Raw genomic sequence first — 16393 nt, 5'->3', positions numbered from 1 at the left:
ATTCTACAGACTACCTAACCAGTGCTCCTCGAAACTGTTAATGTCATCCAAAACAAGGGAAGTGAGAAACTGCATTGCCAAGAGGATCTTAAGGAGACATGACAACTAATACAATTTGGGATCCTGGATGGGATCCTAGAATAGAAAAAGGACATTGGGTCAAAACTAAAGAAATCTGAAAAAATTATGAACTTCAGTTAATAATAATGTATCAATACTGGTTCACTAACTATAACAAATGTACCATACTTAAGATGTTAATGGGGAAAACTGGGTGTAAGGCATATGGGAATTCCCAGTACTGTTTTCACAGTTTTTCTGTAAATCCAAAACTGTTCTAAAACATAAAGTTTATTAAACAAAAATTAACCACACTTGAAACACAGTAATGTCATATAATTATTAGCTAGTAATGATGGTAGTAGCAGTATTCACAGAACCAGGGGGAGAAAAGATTTGCCAAGTGAGTTGCTTATGTTTTTCCTATACAAATTTAGGTTCCCAGGCCCAGAAAATAAGCAGTCATTGTGCTGGTCACCAAGCAACAACCACTCCCAAATCCTGCTCTACTGCCAACAGGAACAGCACTGCCAGTGGTGGATGGCACTGGTGACTTTCTAGGGAGGAGGTGGTCTGGTCCCCTTCTTCCATAAATAAATGGCAGGTCACCTCACACATCCTCCAAAACTGACCCCAAAAAAAGTTGGTGCGAGGTAGAGCTGGGACATGGGACATGGTTAATTTTTCCTGCTTACAATGAAAAATACCAAGATTTAAATAATATAGTAAGAACAGGAGGGACTACCTTAAGGCTAAATTTCCATTTTAAAAACCAGAGAGTCAGGAGGTAAGATTCCTAAGATTTTTTTTTTTTTTTGAGAGGGCCCTTTCATATTTATTGATCAAATGGTTGTTAACAACAATAAAACTCTGTAAAGGGGACTCAATGCACAGTCATTAATCAACCCCAAGCCTATTTCTCAACAGTCTCCAATCTTCTGAAGCATAACGAACAAGTTCTTACATGGTGAACAAGGTCTTACATAGTGAATAAGTTCTTACATGGTGAACAGTGCAAGGGCAGTCATATCACAGAAACTTTCAGTTTTGATCACGCATCATGAACTATAAACAATCAAGTCAGATATGATTATTCGTTTGATTTTTATACTTGATTTATATGTGAATCCCACACTTCTCCCTTATTATTATTATTATTATTATTATTATTATTTTAATAAAATGCTGCAGTGGTAGGTAGATGCAAGATAAAGGTAGAAAACATAATTTAGTGCTGTAAGAGGGCAAATGTAGATGATCAGGTCTGTGCCTATAGACTAAGTATTAATCCAAGCTAGACAAGGGCAACAAAACATCCACGAGATTCCTAAGATATTTTATGGTAATCAGCCAATAACTTACCCTATCTTAAGGCAGGGTAAATAGTCCTAAATGATGTGTCCCCACTGCTTGAGGGTAACCACAATCTTGCAGAAGAACAGGATCAAGAAATTCCCTGTGTTAAATTTATATTACAGAATATCCAGAGGATGGACTATGGATAATGACATAATGTCTCTCACCGGAGACAGACATCATGAGGCAACATGTCAAGCCTATGGCCCCTCCCCATCCCTGAAATCCTTAAAAGACAGAATCCTAAGCCTTTAAGTGTGCCTAGTCTCTGACATCGCCTGCACTCCCCTTTCTTCAAGTGTGTACTTCGCCTTAAATAAAGACTTCTTGCTTCTCAACTTACTGTGTTTTGTCTCTGTGCTCTTCCAAACGTCTTGGGAGGTTAGTAAAAGACCCCTTTCCCAATGGTAAGCATCATTGTTACTTCACCATTTCATTCAATTTTCTATACTTGAGCACAAGTCTTCACTCTTTCTGTTCAACTTCAGACAACTAGGGAAGGGCTACTAAGATCTCTGATTTGGGCTTGCAAGTTCCTGCTGCCTGTGTGACCCGGATGAGACTGCAGCTCTACGATATGCTCTTTAGTAGACTACTTCACAATCTCCTTTCTTTGCCTTTGGGAAGTTCTCAGAACATAATCTCATTCCATCCAGTGCTCTGCAGCTCCCCCAAATCCTGGGGTGGTAGGGGCTTAGTTCCCATGCCATGCAGATACAAGCAGACACTGGACTCCAGGTGACCCTGGCTTCAGGAGTTGGCAAGGGATCTGCTCTATGCTGAACAGGAGTTCAATGAGCTTCCCTTTCCTCCCTCTGTTCTTCCTTGCACTCTGCTGCCTGCATGGCTGCTGCCACTCACTACTACTCTCACCGTAATGAATTTCTTCCTTACCTACACTGTCTGAGCTGTTCCAGAATTCTTTCTCAATCAGAGTCAAGAACCCTCCCCTGTCCAGGTTGAGGTTTCACCTAGTGGGCAGGGAGAGACCTCCCAGATGCAGCTCCCCAACAACAGGTGGAAATGTAAAGATTTCAATTAAAAAATGCTTTGCAATTGAAAGGAACTCCTGATCAGGGTCAAGGAATTGGCCCCCAAGAATAACTGCCAGATGACCTAGAAACCCCAGAAATCAGAATGGTGGTTTTGTTAATGGTACCACTCCGTGAAGAGTGAATGAAATATGACTTGTAATTAATTCCCTTGCTTGAAGTCTTAAATCCTCTCTAAATGAAAAATCTCCTGTTAGGTTGACCCACCCCAACCATATGCACTCTTCAGCTCTCCCCAAAATAAACAGGATTGACAAAGAAAATCAAGTCCTCATCTCCCTCTTGGCCTCAACACAAGCGTGCTAGAGCCACATTTAAACCAACTACTGGGCAAAGGAGAAGAGCAGACTGGATGCACTGCACTTCAAAGGTGGATGTTGCTCCTGTGAGTGTAAAAAGCCCAGGGTTACAATTACATTTCATTAATGAAACACAAATAAGCAGGGACTGTGCTTAATTTACAACAGGAGTTTACAGACACTAATCTTCCCCACGCCTGGCTGGGCTGGAGAATGTTGTTTTGTTCAAAACACACCTTGAGAGTGCAAGCTGAGAGACAAAGTACCATCTTAAATGCAGTGTGCTTCTGGGGACTTAACCAGTTTTTCCTGGGTACTATTGCTTTAAGAGTGACGAGAGTGCCCTCTAGTGGGTGAGAAGGGGCCCTGCACACAGGGTATAAAGCCGAGCCTAACTGATCACCGCAGGTTCAGCTCATGTAGTTGGTTTCTGCTCTCTGTTTTCCCCATTCCAAGATCTTGGTGTTGTTCCAAGAGAACTGTCCACCCGCACCACAAGAAAATTCCTGGGAGAAATGAAGAGTTCCATTTTCAGGTGGACAGGGCCACGTTTGACTACTTCACTCCTGATTGGCATCTGCCCGGGTTTATAGCTCATCCTCAACACTGCAAACACTGCCCTAATGGCAAGCGCAGAGCTGACGTCTCCTCGCCACCTACGAACACCAAGCCAACTCCTTGCGCCAGTAGCAAAGGTCTACGAGAACACATCCACCTGAAAATGTTGCCCATTTCCAAGGGCCCACCTGGACAAACGTCAAAAAGGGGAAGATTTCCTGATTTTAACAGATCTTTCTCTAAACCCAGCAGCCCAGAGTATCATATCAAACTGAAGCAAAATGGGAAGCAAAAGCACTCAGAGTCAATGCCCTGATACAGAATATTGCTGTCCCCATCTAGGTCACCTCATCTGAAGGCAACAAGAAGCTGCTCAAAGAAAGCCATGTTTATTCTCTAAACAAAATAAGAGTTTTTGCTTAAAAGTTACAACACAGAACAAGCTATACCACCAACAAAATACAGAAAGGCCTGACTTGAGGAAACTAGAAGTGGACCCTGTTCCCTGGACTCATCCCATGTTTTGTGGGATTGAAGTGAATGAGAAATATGCCACCCTGAAATCCCCGCCCCCAAAGGAGCTAGCTGGCTGGATGCACACATTTGGTCTAATCTGCATGCAGAGGCAGGTGAGGCCCTGAGCTGGGAGCTGCACTAGAAGGTGGTCTGTCTCCCCAGGAGCGCACAGGTATTCTCCAGCCAGCCCATGGATAGACAGGGGCCTGGGGGTGCAGGAAATGGAGTGCTTTGCTTAGTTGAGATTATTCTGGTAGCAAAAAAGGAAGGGCAGGGAAGGAGGCAGTGTCCTTCACTGTACAGACAACTTCACATGACATGCAAATAGGGAATGCCTACAGGAAAAATTATCCACAATAGGATTCAAAGGAATGCAAATGAAAGCAATGATGTTGGATAATTTTCCACCTATCAGATTGGCAAAATGAAAAAGAATGACACATCCATTACTGAAGATCTAAGGGAAGAGACACCGGAAGCCACTATAATAGAGAGTATAAAAATTGTTTCCCCATTTCTGGAGACTAGATGCATCCAACATTTTTAAAATGTGCACAGCTTAAGACCCAGCAATTCTCTTCTGGGAATTCTAAAGAAAGACAAGCATTTCCAATATGAAAACCCCTTTCTCAAAAGTTGATGAATGACCACATAATAGGACTTAAAACTTTTGGCTTCAGATATATAAGAAAATGAGGACATAATTTGACCACCAAAATGCAACCAAGAATTAGGGAAAGTGTTGATGGAATCTCCAGACCTTTTCTCCACTTTTCCAGTGGACATGGTCTTTGGCTAATTCATGACTGGAAAGCTCTGCCCAAAGTTCACAATAATTTGTTATGTATATCTCTACCCAGTTGCATGAGGTCAGAGTTATACCCAGGTATTTTATTTCCAATCTAAATGTTTCCAGTTTCTGCCAGAGGCCCGGGTCAGCAAACTCAGTCTGTGTTCTCCATGCACAGGCTGGTTGAAGCCTCAGTCTCAGCTTTGCGAATCACACAGGTGCTTCGCTCTCGGCATTACCAAAGGCGTGTGGGCATTTCAGAATCTCATTCTTGCTGGCACAGTGCTGTATGGACAACCTTGACCTTTCAGCCCAAGGCGCTCCGCAAGTCATGTGTCTCATCACACCTGGCAGGACCTGCTTGGAAGTTGCTTTTCTGTGATAAATAGTTCCTCCACATCTTAAATAACCTGGGCAGAAATGAGCCGATTGTTACGGTGGTGATGGCTGTCGGGTTCTCCTAGAATGGATCAACTGTGTCCTTGGAAAAACAAAAAGCTAGAAGCCCAGGTAAACACTTAAGACATGACAATGACAAAAAGACATGAATAATAAATCCCTTCAAAAATATGATCTTCCTGGGAGACTTTATTTACATACTCAGCCATTTTTTGTTCTTTCTCTGGTTCTCAAAGAAGATTTAATCCCTTTGACAATTTTTCACTCAGAAAAAGACTAACGAATCCATAGTGGGAAAGGAAATATTGTTCTATTCATCAGGTGCAGTATGCCTCATAAATCATTACAAATTTAAATTTCTGCCTTGAGTAGCCAAGTAGGAAGAGCATTAGAGTAAGAGTCAGTATACCTGGATTTCTGTGACCTTAAATCGCAAGAACTGGCCCTGCGACCTTGGGCTCGGCTGTCTCTCTGAGTTTTGGATGCAACCCCTGTCAAGGAAAGGTCTAGGATCAAGTGGAAGGTGAATATGGGATAACACACATAGCAGGGTTGCCGACAGTCTGCCACATTCTCTCAGCCTTTATTATTTCAGCACTCACAGCCTGACCTCCAAATGCCAGCCCCTAATTTCTGTACTTTAGGTTCTCTGGCAGCAGGTCCTTCCTTCACTGTTCAGCACAGCCTGTGTTACACTATATCCCAGACTTCCCCAGTGGGATTGAGTCCCAGTCATCCACAGGAATCCCTAGTTTGACAATGCCCCCTTTGACGACTTCCTCCCCTGCTCATTCCCACTCCCTCCCCAGGGTTTTCTGGGATTATGTCCCATATAAACTATGTGCCCTCGTCCTTGTCTTGGGTTCTGCTTCTGTGGCAATCCAAACTAGGTCAGGGGTCATATGTCTTCCTATCAGGAACTACATCTTTTTCAATGGCCTGTCCTAAAACGGTTAACCCTTCCTTCTGATGTAGGAAGTGGCCAATTTTCTCCAAGGCTGTCCTGAATGCAAACTTTTAAAAGTGACACCATTTGGCTTTCATATCTTTCCCCTAACATCTCAAGGGAGTTCTGATGGCTCCTTCTGATTCCTAGTGGTCACCACGAACAAAGGCAGAGAGCAATGATTCCCCGCTGCACATCAGAACTTAGGACCACGGTCCCGCTTCCTCAGCTCCCTGCTCCCTCTGCGATGGGGCCCACCTCTCCATGTGTTACTGCACACTCAGCAAGTGGCTCACATGCCAGAAGTGCCAGGCCGTGAAGCAGGAGTGGGGGTTGTGGCTGAAGAGTCAAGGTCTGACCACTCCTCTTCAGCGTCCAAGTGGTTGAAATGTCAGGGCTACAGCCCGGCATACACCAAAGATGCAAAAAGGCCCAGCTTCACGGGGACCCAGACAGCCCCTGGCTCAGCAGAAACAGGATCACCAGCAGCCACGATCTGCGGAAGAGTCCCCTCTGGTCCCCAGCCTGCTGCACATTCAGGCCACCATCGGAGAAGCTCTGGAGAAATCTTCGGACCCAGTCCAAGGCGGTGTAATCATCATCATCCAGATAAAACAGAGGTGGGACCCGAGTGGTGAGCGTCCACGTTTACCCATCCCATCCCTGTACTCACACACCCGGTTGGGTTTCCCAGTCCCGCTCTGCGCGGGCCATGCCCACCGGCAGTCCGCTGGGCTGCCAAGTGGCCCCGTTTTCCGAGGCAGGTTCCAAGAAATTGGCACTATCCCCAGATAATCTTAGCTCACAGGAGAAAAGATGTGATAAGGGGAGAATATGCTAAAACTGCAAGGAAATTCCAGGACAGAGATGTGAATGACCAAAAGGAAAGAGGAAATTAGGAAGGAGCAAGTGTGCCTAGACTGAGAGGAGATGAAACCTCCCTACTCAGAGACCCCGTCACGGAAAGAAGAGCCACTCTGACTCAGCGCTGCCGGCCTACGTGACGCCTTTCAGGAAAGGATCACGAGCAACAGAGAAAAGGTGCCAGGGGAAAGTTGAGGTCAACTTGAAAGAATTGTGCCTTTCACGCCCAAGCAGTCCAGGTAAAAGCCAGCCCACCAGGGTGGTGCCTGGTGAAGATCTCTCAGGGGAGCACACAGAGGCTCTTGAATAGGGACTGAAATGTGGTCTTCGGTGCAGGAAGATCTAGAGATAATGAGCCGGTCTCCTCATCCTGTGGAAGAGGCAGAGCCATCTGAAAATGTGTGTCCCACTGCAGAAGCCCATTCTCCAAGCAGCTCTGGGCATGGCTGCTGGGGAACACAGGCCAGGTCGCTCATGCCCTAGGGAGGGCCCTGCCCTAACAAGCTTACCACGTCACTGAGATGTCACCCAACACACCGAACAATCCAAAAGATCCTCCTTTGCTCACAGACTAACAGGAAATGCCAGACTCACAAGGCTGTAGTCCTTCCCACTGGGCTGTAGGGTGACCTTCACATATGAGCCGTTTCTTTCTGATGCGTGGATGTGGCAGACTGAGGCAACCGTGACCCACTCCTCACTTTACCTAGTTGAATGACTTGTGAAGGTGAAATCCCGCATGTGTGTCTTTGAAACACACAGGATTTGACCATTATGTGCTAGACACACAAGGATGAGAAAGCTTCAGCCCAGGGACCCCACAAACCAGGGGCCGGGCAAGTAGAGAGCATCACCGGCCAGAGGGATCACAGGTGCCACACACTGGGCTCCAAACTTTACATGAATTGTCTGATCTCATTTTTGCCACACTACTGACGCAGACATTGTTATCCCCATTCCACAAAGAAACCCAGGCTTAGAAAAGGAAATTGACTATAGTTTCGTAACTAGCAAGTGGGAGAATGTGAGGGTGAGTCTGCCTGGTTCCAGGCCTTTGCCATCCTCTCTCTCAAATAAATACATATGTTTATTCATTTGGCTAATCCTCACCTTGGAACAGAATAAATTTAAGGCGGTAGTATATGAATAAATGGAAAAGCTGTATTAGAAGGGGCCTGGAGGATTAGGGAGGGCTTATGAGAGAAGACAAGTTAGGGCTTGGCTGCCACTGAGCCCCCTGGGGACAGGATCCATGCCGTGGAAGAGAAAGAATGACACACTTTCCTGTGGCTCGGTGGAAAGCCAGCATCAACATCCTTAAAACACATATGGGGCCTAGGGCTGCTGGAGAAAATGTACTTTGCAAAAAAGAGCATTGCAATTTCCCAGCATTTGTTTATAAATTGTGGGAGTGTCTGAATTCTGTCTGAAGGAATAACAAAGAGAAAGCAAATATCAGAGAGAGAGAAATAAAGATACTGGGGGGTGAGAGGGAGTTTAAACAAACTGGCCCTAAAGTAGGAGATTCTGTTTGCCCAAAAGGGGGAAAAAGGAATGAAATGTGAAAATGAAACCCAAAAAGCAAAGAAACTCCTCGAGCCCCTCACAACCCTCCTGTCTCTGAATTCTTAGTTCTTTCCCTCCTACCGTGATAAGCAGTTGAGATTTTTGCAACCCGAGCTTTGTTACACACCAAAGAAATGCCTTTTAGGAAAACGGGAACATTGGAGAAATAGAAATTCCCATGAACAGCCTCTCTTGAAGACATGGAGCATTCATCTCCAGAGCTCAGGGAGGACACGGATGTGCGCAGCCCAGCGCTGCAGCCCACTTTGTGCAGCCTGAGGGGGTTCTTGGGCCTTCCCCGCTGGAACACATGTTGGGTTTCTTGCATTCATTTATAAATTTACTGAGCATATTTCACAGTGATACACGAGGCAAATGTGAATACCCCATGACCGTTTTTCAGCATAAAAGTAATTTGACTAAAAGGCAGAATGAATTTACTGATATGACAGGTACAAACAACATTTCAAAGAGAAGGACCCTTTGAATTAGAAAAGACTTTCTGGAGGAAGTAGTTCTTAGGGAGGTAGACTCTGAAGGGTATAGAGAGATGATGACAAGAAAAAGACAAAGGGCTAAAAAGAAGTGAACACACGTAAGGGAAGAGTAGAGTCAACACTGAGCAAAGGCGGGAGATAAAACTGAGAATACCAAGTCACTCATTTGACCTAGATGTGAAACATTTACTGAGCACCTACTACTTATTAGACACTGTGGCCAGTGCTTGGGCTACAGCAAGAACAAAACAAACACCCCAGTCTCATGGAACTTACATCCTAGTTGACACAAGAGAGACAATAAACAAGATAAACAAGTAAATGGTATCATGTATTAGGAGGTGTTAAGACTATAAAGAGAAACCAAACATGGTGGAGGGTACTGAATGCTGGGGATGGTGGGGAGGGGGGAGTGGTTGCAAAGTGGTTGGTCCAAGAGCACAAATGGTCTTGAGTATCAGAGGAAGGTGTTTGAACTTAATTTCACAGACACCGAAGAGGCAAGGGAGCTCTTCTGAGAAAACACATGCTAAAGGCTTGGCAGTAAAGGTCAGTGATCAGTAGAAGTTAGCAAGTTAGCTATTCATGTAGGTGGTGAATCTGGGATGAAACTGAGGTACTAATTTGTAGTGCATGGGCTCATCAGGTTGGGATGTAGAGAGGCATGTAGGAGAGATACCAAGGAAGAGATGAAAAAGTACATTTCACTCAACACTGGCCTTGCTAGGCACTTCCCAAGAGGGTCCTACCAGGACAGAAATGTGGGAATGAGGCTTTACACAACCCAACCCCTGCCTGGCAGCACATTCAAGGTTTTAAGTTGGCCTGTAGTTAAACCAACAAATAGAGCCATATTTAATTATGTTTAAATAGCATTTTGCACTCTTTTCTGACCAGTTAATGTTTTCAGGGGTCAAGAGGAGGCAGAACACCTATTAAAACCCGCAGACAAACTTTGTGAAATGCTGACCAAGAGGGAACATAACAAAACCCTGTAAAGTGGAAGAAGAGGATGGATTTGCAAAGGAGACAGAAGTAGCTGAAGGACAGGCGGTGGCACCCACCTGACTGGGATTGGCCGGGATTGTGAGCAGCAGGGGCCAGGGGAGGCTCTGTCAAAGGCAGGAAGGACAGGAGGGTGCCAGGGTGCCACTAACACGGATCCTCAAGAACATCTTAACCAAACGTTGAAGCACCTCCTGGGAAGGGGCAAGGAATGCTAACTCACTTCCTCGGCAAGCCTCCCACCTGACAGCAACAAAAACAAGGAATTAAGAGAGGGATACTCTTCCTCTTATAAAAAAAGAGCAGTTACGGCTTTAGACAGGCAGCATCCTAGATCGCCCCTGCAAATCTATCCTGAAGGGAGGGAGAAGGAGGCACATTTTGAGGAAGAAAGGAAAGGAGACAGTGTTGTTTAAAATTAAGCCTCATTTAATCAGGTTAGGAATGTAAAGAACAACTCATTCATCTTGAAAAGCACATCTTGTCCACTCACACAGACATATATAATTCAAGCCTCCCTTTTCTACAGCTGCTTAGCAGGTTGTCTGTATGTATTAAATTGCCTCACACCTTTTAGATGGCAGTAAGTTTTAAAAAAACAAAGACCTAGGCAACCATTTATGTCTATTTGCCAAGTTGGCTTAGAGGACCAGTCCAGGCCCAGACTATCAGTGTCACCAACTAATCATTTTGTAAATTGATCACTTTTGTAAATTAATCACTTTTTGTAAATCGATCACTTTTAAGTCCACATTGAAAAAAGAAACAAAAAAACAGAGACCAAATTTCTTTTCTGATCCCACTACTCAGGAAAAGATATTGAAAAAGCATAAGATGACTTACACATGTTAAAATTTTAAAGCCCCTATTAAACTGTCATGAAAAATTTATATCTATCTAATTTTTCAACACATATAGAATTTACTCTCCAGCTCATAAATGCCACCAATTCTGTGATGTCATTACAACAGCATTAAGGCAGGGATATCTATTAAATAGTGTGCAGTCCTGAATCAGAAGTGAGTTTCAATTCACTAATTATTACCGTAATTTAAAAAGAACCACATACCTGAAGAGCATTTTGACTCAGAAGTATTCAACAGACCAGTGCTTCTCAGTCATATGGGGAACTCATGAAGCTGCAGATTCTGTCAGAAACTCTGAAGTGGCATCTGAGACCCCACATTTCTAATAAGCCCCCTGGCAATGCTCATGCTTCTGGTTCATACCCCTCTCTAAGAATAACAAGGCAGTAAACAAGCCGTCTTCCAGGGCTGAGGCTTAAGGGGAGGCAGCATGATTTGATGAATTAATTAAACTGAGTGAAATGGATTGAGTTGTTTTTGTAGTTTGCCTCGTGATTCCTGCTGCCCTTTCTATCTGGGAAGACATGGAAAGCTCAGGTTCTAAAATCATATGTATGCAATGTGGGAAAACAAATGCAAAGGAGAAACATGAAACTACTAATAGAGTAACGTTGATGCAAGGCTCTCTACTTTGAGCTGCTGTAATAAAGAGGGGGATTCTTAGGTTAGTCTGGATTGAGATTCAGGATTTGGATATTTATAAATTCCCAACTGATTCTTAGAACCACGTAAGTTCTAGACAAGCTCCTGCAAAATAAACTTTCTTCCTTTTGCAACAAAGGAATTAGAAACTCAGAAGATGCCCAAATCCTCCCAACTCGTAAAAGAGCAAAGGTTCAAACCCAGGAGGTCTTCTGACAACGAGAAAAAAGCTCTTCCTTTAAATTACACAACTTGCCAAGGAGATCCTAAAACCATTGTTGGGAACACATGTCTGAGTAAATCATTGATTTCAAATTTTGAAAAAATAAAGATATCAGGAGTTGTAGACTAGTTTATTTAACAAAATTGGGTGGGAGTACAGAGGGAAAGAAGTGAGCATTGGGGGCCAGTACAGGCTCACCACCCAGGGGAAATGAGGACTCCACCAGGACGGAGGGATCTGCCCCGTCTACTTTCTCCACTGCTGACGGCAAACTTGTAGAGCAATGCCTAGTCCAAAACAGGAACTTAATATATATTTACTGAATGATTGAACAAATTAGTGAATAAGGAACAGGCTAGCACACTCCAACATTTACTGAGCTCCCACTAGGGGTCAAGCACTACAGATTTAAAAATAAGTAAGATGTAGTCCCTGACTACAAGTGGTTAACATGTTTTCCTAATTAATCATTTACAAAGGAAGTTATGGTTTCTTGCTTCTGGGACACTTGATGTTCTGATTGTTCCATCCTCCTCCCCTTTCCCTGGCCTCTGAGCAGGCATTAGTGACCTTTCTCTTTCCATTGGGGAAAGTAGCATGCTTGCCCACACTCACGTGCTGTGCCCAGGAGCCTACTGTGATCTCCGAGCCCTCAGTTCTTAATGAGGCATCATGGTGAAGTGGGAAAAAATTGGGCTTTGGAATTTTCAAAACCTGGTTCATTTACTTAGCACTTCCATATGGTAGACACTACTCTGAGCACATTATTCGTATTAATCACTGACTCCTCTCAGCAACTGTGCAAGGTGGCATTACACCATTTCACAGATGAGGAGACTGAGGCCAAGGGAAGCTAGTGACTTGGCCAAAGTCCACCAGCTAGGTTTTAAATGGGCTTAAACCTGGACATGTGACTCTAGAGCCCACTCTCCTGACCATAACTCCAACCTGCCTGTCACAGCGGAGGCCTTAGGACCAGAGTCATCCTCACACGGCAGCTCACAGCATCCATCTCAGGTGCATGCTTGGCCCCTTACGCCATGCGGTAACCACCCCACTGGCTGCCATAGGAAAGACGGTCTTCATTTCTTTTCAAACCAAAGCTGGCACGGCTATTGAGTAACAGTTTTTCTTCCCCTAATTTCTTATCATATCATCAGTGTGAGCTGAAGAGTAATTTATTTAATTGTTTGAAAAATGTTTATAGATATTTCAACATGAAGATGCAAGAAGAAAAAGAGTTGTAGTGTTTGGTATTCCAACAAAATCACTCAACTCATTTTTTTTCACGTTTCAAGCCCTCTTCTTGGATATAACCTTTTAACAGATGCAAAGTGGGTGCCATGAGCCTGTCTATTAAACCGCCATGTCCTGAACACCCCCATTTTAAATATGCACATGGATAGCCACACACACACACACACACACACGACTTGGTAAGAAGTCCAAACTTGCAACAATGTGTTCCTGAAGCAGATGCTAAATTTAAGAAAAAGAGTCGGGTGTTTAAGACAATAAAATATGGCCTCTACCAGGTTCTGCCCATTGTACTCACCAGACAGCTAAAGCTAGCCACTCCCTTACTGGCTGAAAAGGTCTAAAACATGATTCCTCAATGTCCTTAGAAAGACTACAAGCTCTCCAATAAGGTATTAAGGCCTTTCACAGTTTTTATCCTCACCTTTTATCTCACGGTGGCAGAAGATGGCTAACCATCTCCTCTTCTTTCTCTCAGCAGCAGATCCTGCCACCCACCCAGTTAAAGGCTACATTAGTGGCCTTCCTTGTAGCCCACGTGGCCGTACATCTTAAATTGATGGTGCCATATGATTCAGATGAACTTCATACCTCATCATGATGGAAGACTGTTTTCCCTCCTCTTCCCCCTGGCTGGTGGGAGTCACGGGAAGCCAGCTGTGACCTTGCACACAGGGACAACACCCTCAGAGATGGTGGAGCACCAAGATGAAAGAGGCCTGTGTCCCTGGAAGACAACTTGGAACACAGCCAACTGCACTTTCTAGAAACCCAGCTACATCTATGCTATCATGTAGAAGAGAAACAAACTTCTATTTGATTTAAGCCATTATTTTTTTAAATCTCTTTGTTACCATAGTTTAGCCCCTTCATTAACAAATTCACTCACCTGGACTCCATCCCACCAAAGATGGAATTTCTCCACCCTTCCCTACGTTCCCTCCCATGTCCATGTCTTTGCTTTTGGGGTGCCTGCCCTTTATAGGGTGCCCTCCTCCCAACTGTGTATTCAATCTCTAAGGCCCAGGCACTCTCATCTCTCTGCTAACAGATCCCTCCTTCTCAAGATCCGGTTGCCCTTTTAATCTGAAACTTTGGCACTTGCTCAGGTGCTGACTGGAACGGACTCTAGGTGTCTCCTGGGTTTACTCCTTCAGGCCTTCATGGGAGAGGCAATGCAGTGTTGAGAACACCGAGGACACTGGATCGCCCCTCCCATGAAGGCATGAAGAAATATATTCCTAGATTATGGTTGTTGTGAAGAGACTGAAGCATATGTTGAAACGCCTGGCATAATAGAAGCACTCAGAGACTTCTGCTTGCTCCTTCCACTTACAGACAGGAGGGGTTGTACGTGGTATTTATTTCCCCCACAATTTTGTAACAGAACTGAGCATGAATAGGGATTTTAACAAATGCTTTAAATTGCTAAAAGTTCCAAGTGATTTGTTAGGCTTTTTTTTTGCCACAAGCAACTATGATGCTGACCATCCGCATAAAAGGCAAGTTTAAATCTCTCCCTCTTTTAAAAAAAAATGCATGCTATCTTTTGTTGGATTGCGAGTCCCCTTCTCTGACCTGGTTCTCTCAGAGTTCAAGTGACTTGAGAACAAGCCTCTAAGAGGACACAGAGGACCTCAGAGGTGCAGTCTGCTTCAGGGTTGGCTGGAAGGAACGTTAGACTCTCAGTCTAGCAGGTTAGTGGCTGGGGCCACCTTTCGTCCTGACCCGAGATAGATGGACACCCACGCTTACTTCTCCCCTGCGTTATAGGTAAGAGGGACTCTGTCTACACTGGGAGTGGGACAGCTCTCACAGCTTGTCTCCACTGCAGAAATCCCTGGCTATTCAGGGTGTTTCAATTTAACATTATAAAATAGACCATGCTGGCCAACAATGGCATGCCTGAGGCCTGCCACAAGAGACTGGCAGCTCCCTGGTGCCAGCTATGTCTATGGAGCTGCTGGAGACACCCTAGCAGGGACACTGAAACTAAATCTCCAGGCTACAAAAAAAATGCCCTCCATTTATCCCAGCTTTCATCCAGATAAACTCATCATTAATTGTTTCAGGAAATATTTAGTGAGTACCTAGTATAGGCAAGTCACTGAGTCTACAATAAGAAATAAGACAAACACTCAAGGTTTTTGAACTTCTGTACAAGGGGTAGAAGTAAACAGGCAATTTCAATACAATCTGATAAATGCCACTGCTAACGGGAGTACAAGGATCTATGGAAATGACGAGACGAGGACAGAGGTAAGCAGGGGACTCCTGGTTACCAGGGCAGCGGGTATGGACCTAATAATCCCCATCAGACTCCAGGGAGGTATTGGAGCCACCACTTTTTTTGTCCCTTACCTGGCAAAAGAAAGACCAACCTTCCTTCCTTCAGCGGCACAGCAAGGGCAGCCAAAGGTGAAAGAGGCATGAATTGCCCACAGTGTTAATGAAACACCCTGTAACTGCCGAACAGGCAGAATGTAAAAACTTCTCTCTGCTCAAGAGATCTTGCAATCTCCTTCCACAGAGCGTTGGGATAATCCCTTTCACCATCAAAATTTCAAAGAGCTCAGACAAGAGACAGGCAGAGGAAGCAACTGTTTTTGCAGTCAGAAAACCCCAATTAGACCAATTATGTTGTTCAAGGGCCTAGATTTCATGATAAGAGGTGCCATATGAATAAACCAGTGATTGACAGATACATCTTACATGAGTGTTGAGCAAAGCAGTAAGAAAGTAAAGAGATTCTCTTGTTTTGCAATGGCACTGACCTCATCATCCTCAAGACAGGTGGGGATTTAGATCTTATCCACATGCTATTCCTATCCCATTCTGCTTTGTATTTCCACCATCACTGGGAAAGAGACATGCATGTAATTTAAAAGCTAAAATCTTGGAGATCTTCTATCCAGTCCTTCATTTTACATGTAAAGGATCTGAGGTTCAAAGAAGGTAAGTGCTTTGCCCTCCCAGTTAGTGACAAAATCAGAATTAGAACTCAAGCCCTGACCTCTCAGTTGAGAGCTTGTCCCACTAATCCACTTTGAGCCTAGAAATGTGGCACTAGACAAGTACTTATTTTGGGGAAAGATTATAATTTGCTTAAAGACCTTTTTCCTCTAATACCTCTCTCTGTCTCCCTGTCTGAGAATCTATGTCACCAAACATAGTTATCAGGATAAAAGCTGTAGCTGTTAAACGCTTTCAGCCTGGCTTCCTACAAGGACGGAGGCCAAAGAGAATATCTGTAAACAGAGAAAGGAAGCCACTGTCACTGAGTGAATGTTTCTTCCAAGGAAACAGTATATGTTCATGTGAAAGTATATGTGTGTTTACATGTTTCTACATGTTTTACGTGCATGTGTGGGTGAGAGTGCTGTATATCATAAGTGTGGTTTTAAGTTGTGTGTGTGTCTATGTGTATGATGGTCTTCTTTGTGGATCTGTGGGTGTGTCTTTGTCCATCAGGGCTGCTATAACAGAATGCCATAGGC

General features: G+C 44.2%; 1 protein-coding gene across 5 annotated transcripts in view; it reads right to left on the bottom strand.

Annotated features, from left to right (window-relative positions):
• ST6GALNAC3 (ST6 N-acetylgalactosaminide alpha-2,6-sialyltransferase 3) overlaps positions 1-16393 on the bottom strand; it is a 647729-nt gene that overhangs the window by 572056 nt on the left and 59280 nt on the right. The window contains exon 1 of one of the 5 annotated variants that reach the window (XM_057500337.1): positions 10978-11641. The exons of the other annotated variants lie outside the window; for them this stretch is intronic. The gene's annotated coding sequence lies outside the window, so the exon portion shown is untranslated. Of the gene's footprint in view, positions 1-10977; positions 11642-16393 lie in introns of those variants that run through there. 5 annotated transcript variants of the gene reach the window in all.

This window comes from Manis pentadactyla, chromosome 4, assembly GCF_030020395.1.
Source record: "Manis pentadactyla isolate mManPen7 chromosome 4, mManPen7.hap1, whole genome shotgun sequence".
Classification (NCBI taxonomy): domain Eukaryota; kingdom Metazoa; phylum Chordata; class Mammalia; order Pholidota; family Manidae; genus Manis; species Manis pentadactyla.
The sequence above is the reverse complement of the archived record's forward strand: the minus strand, read 5'-3'. Positions and strand labels throughout refer to the sequence as shown.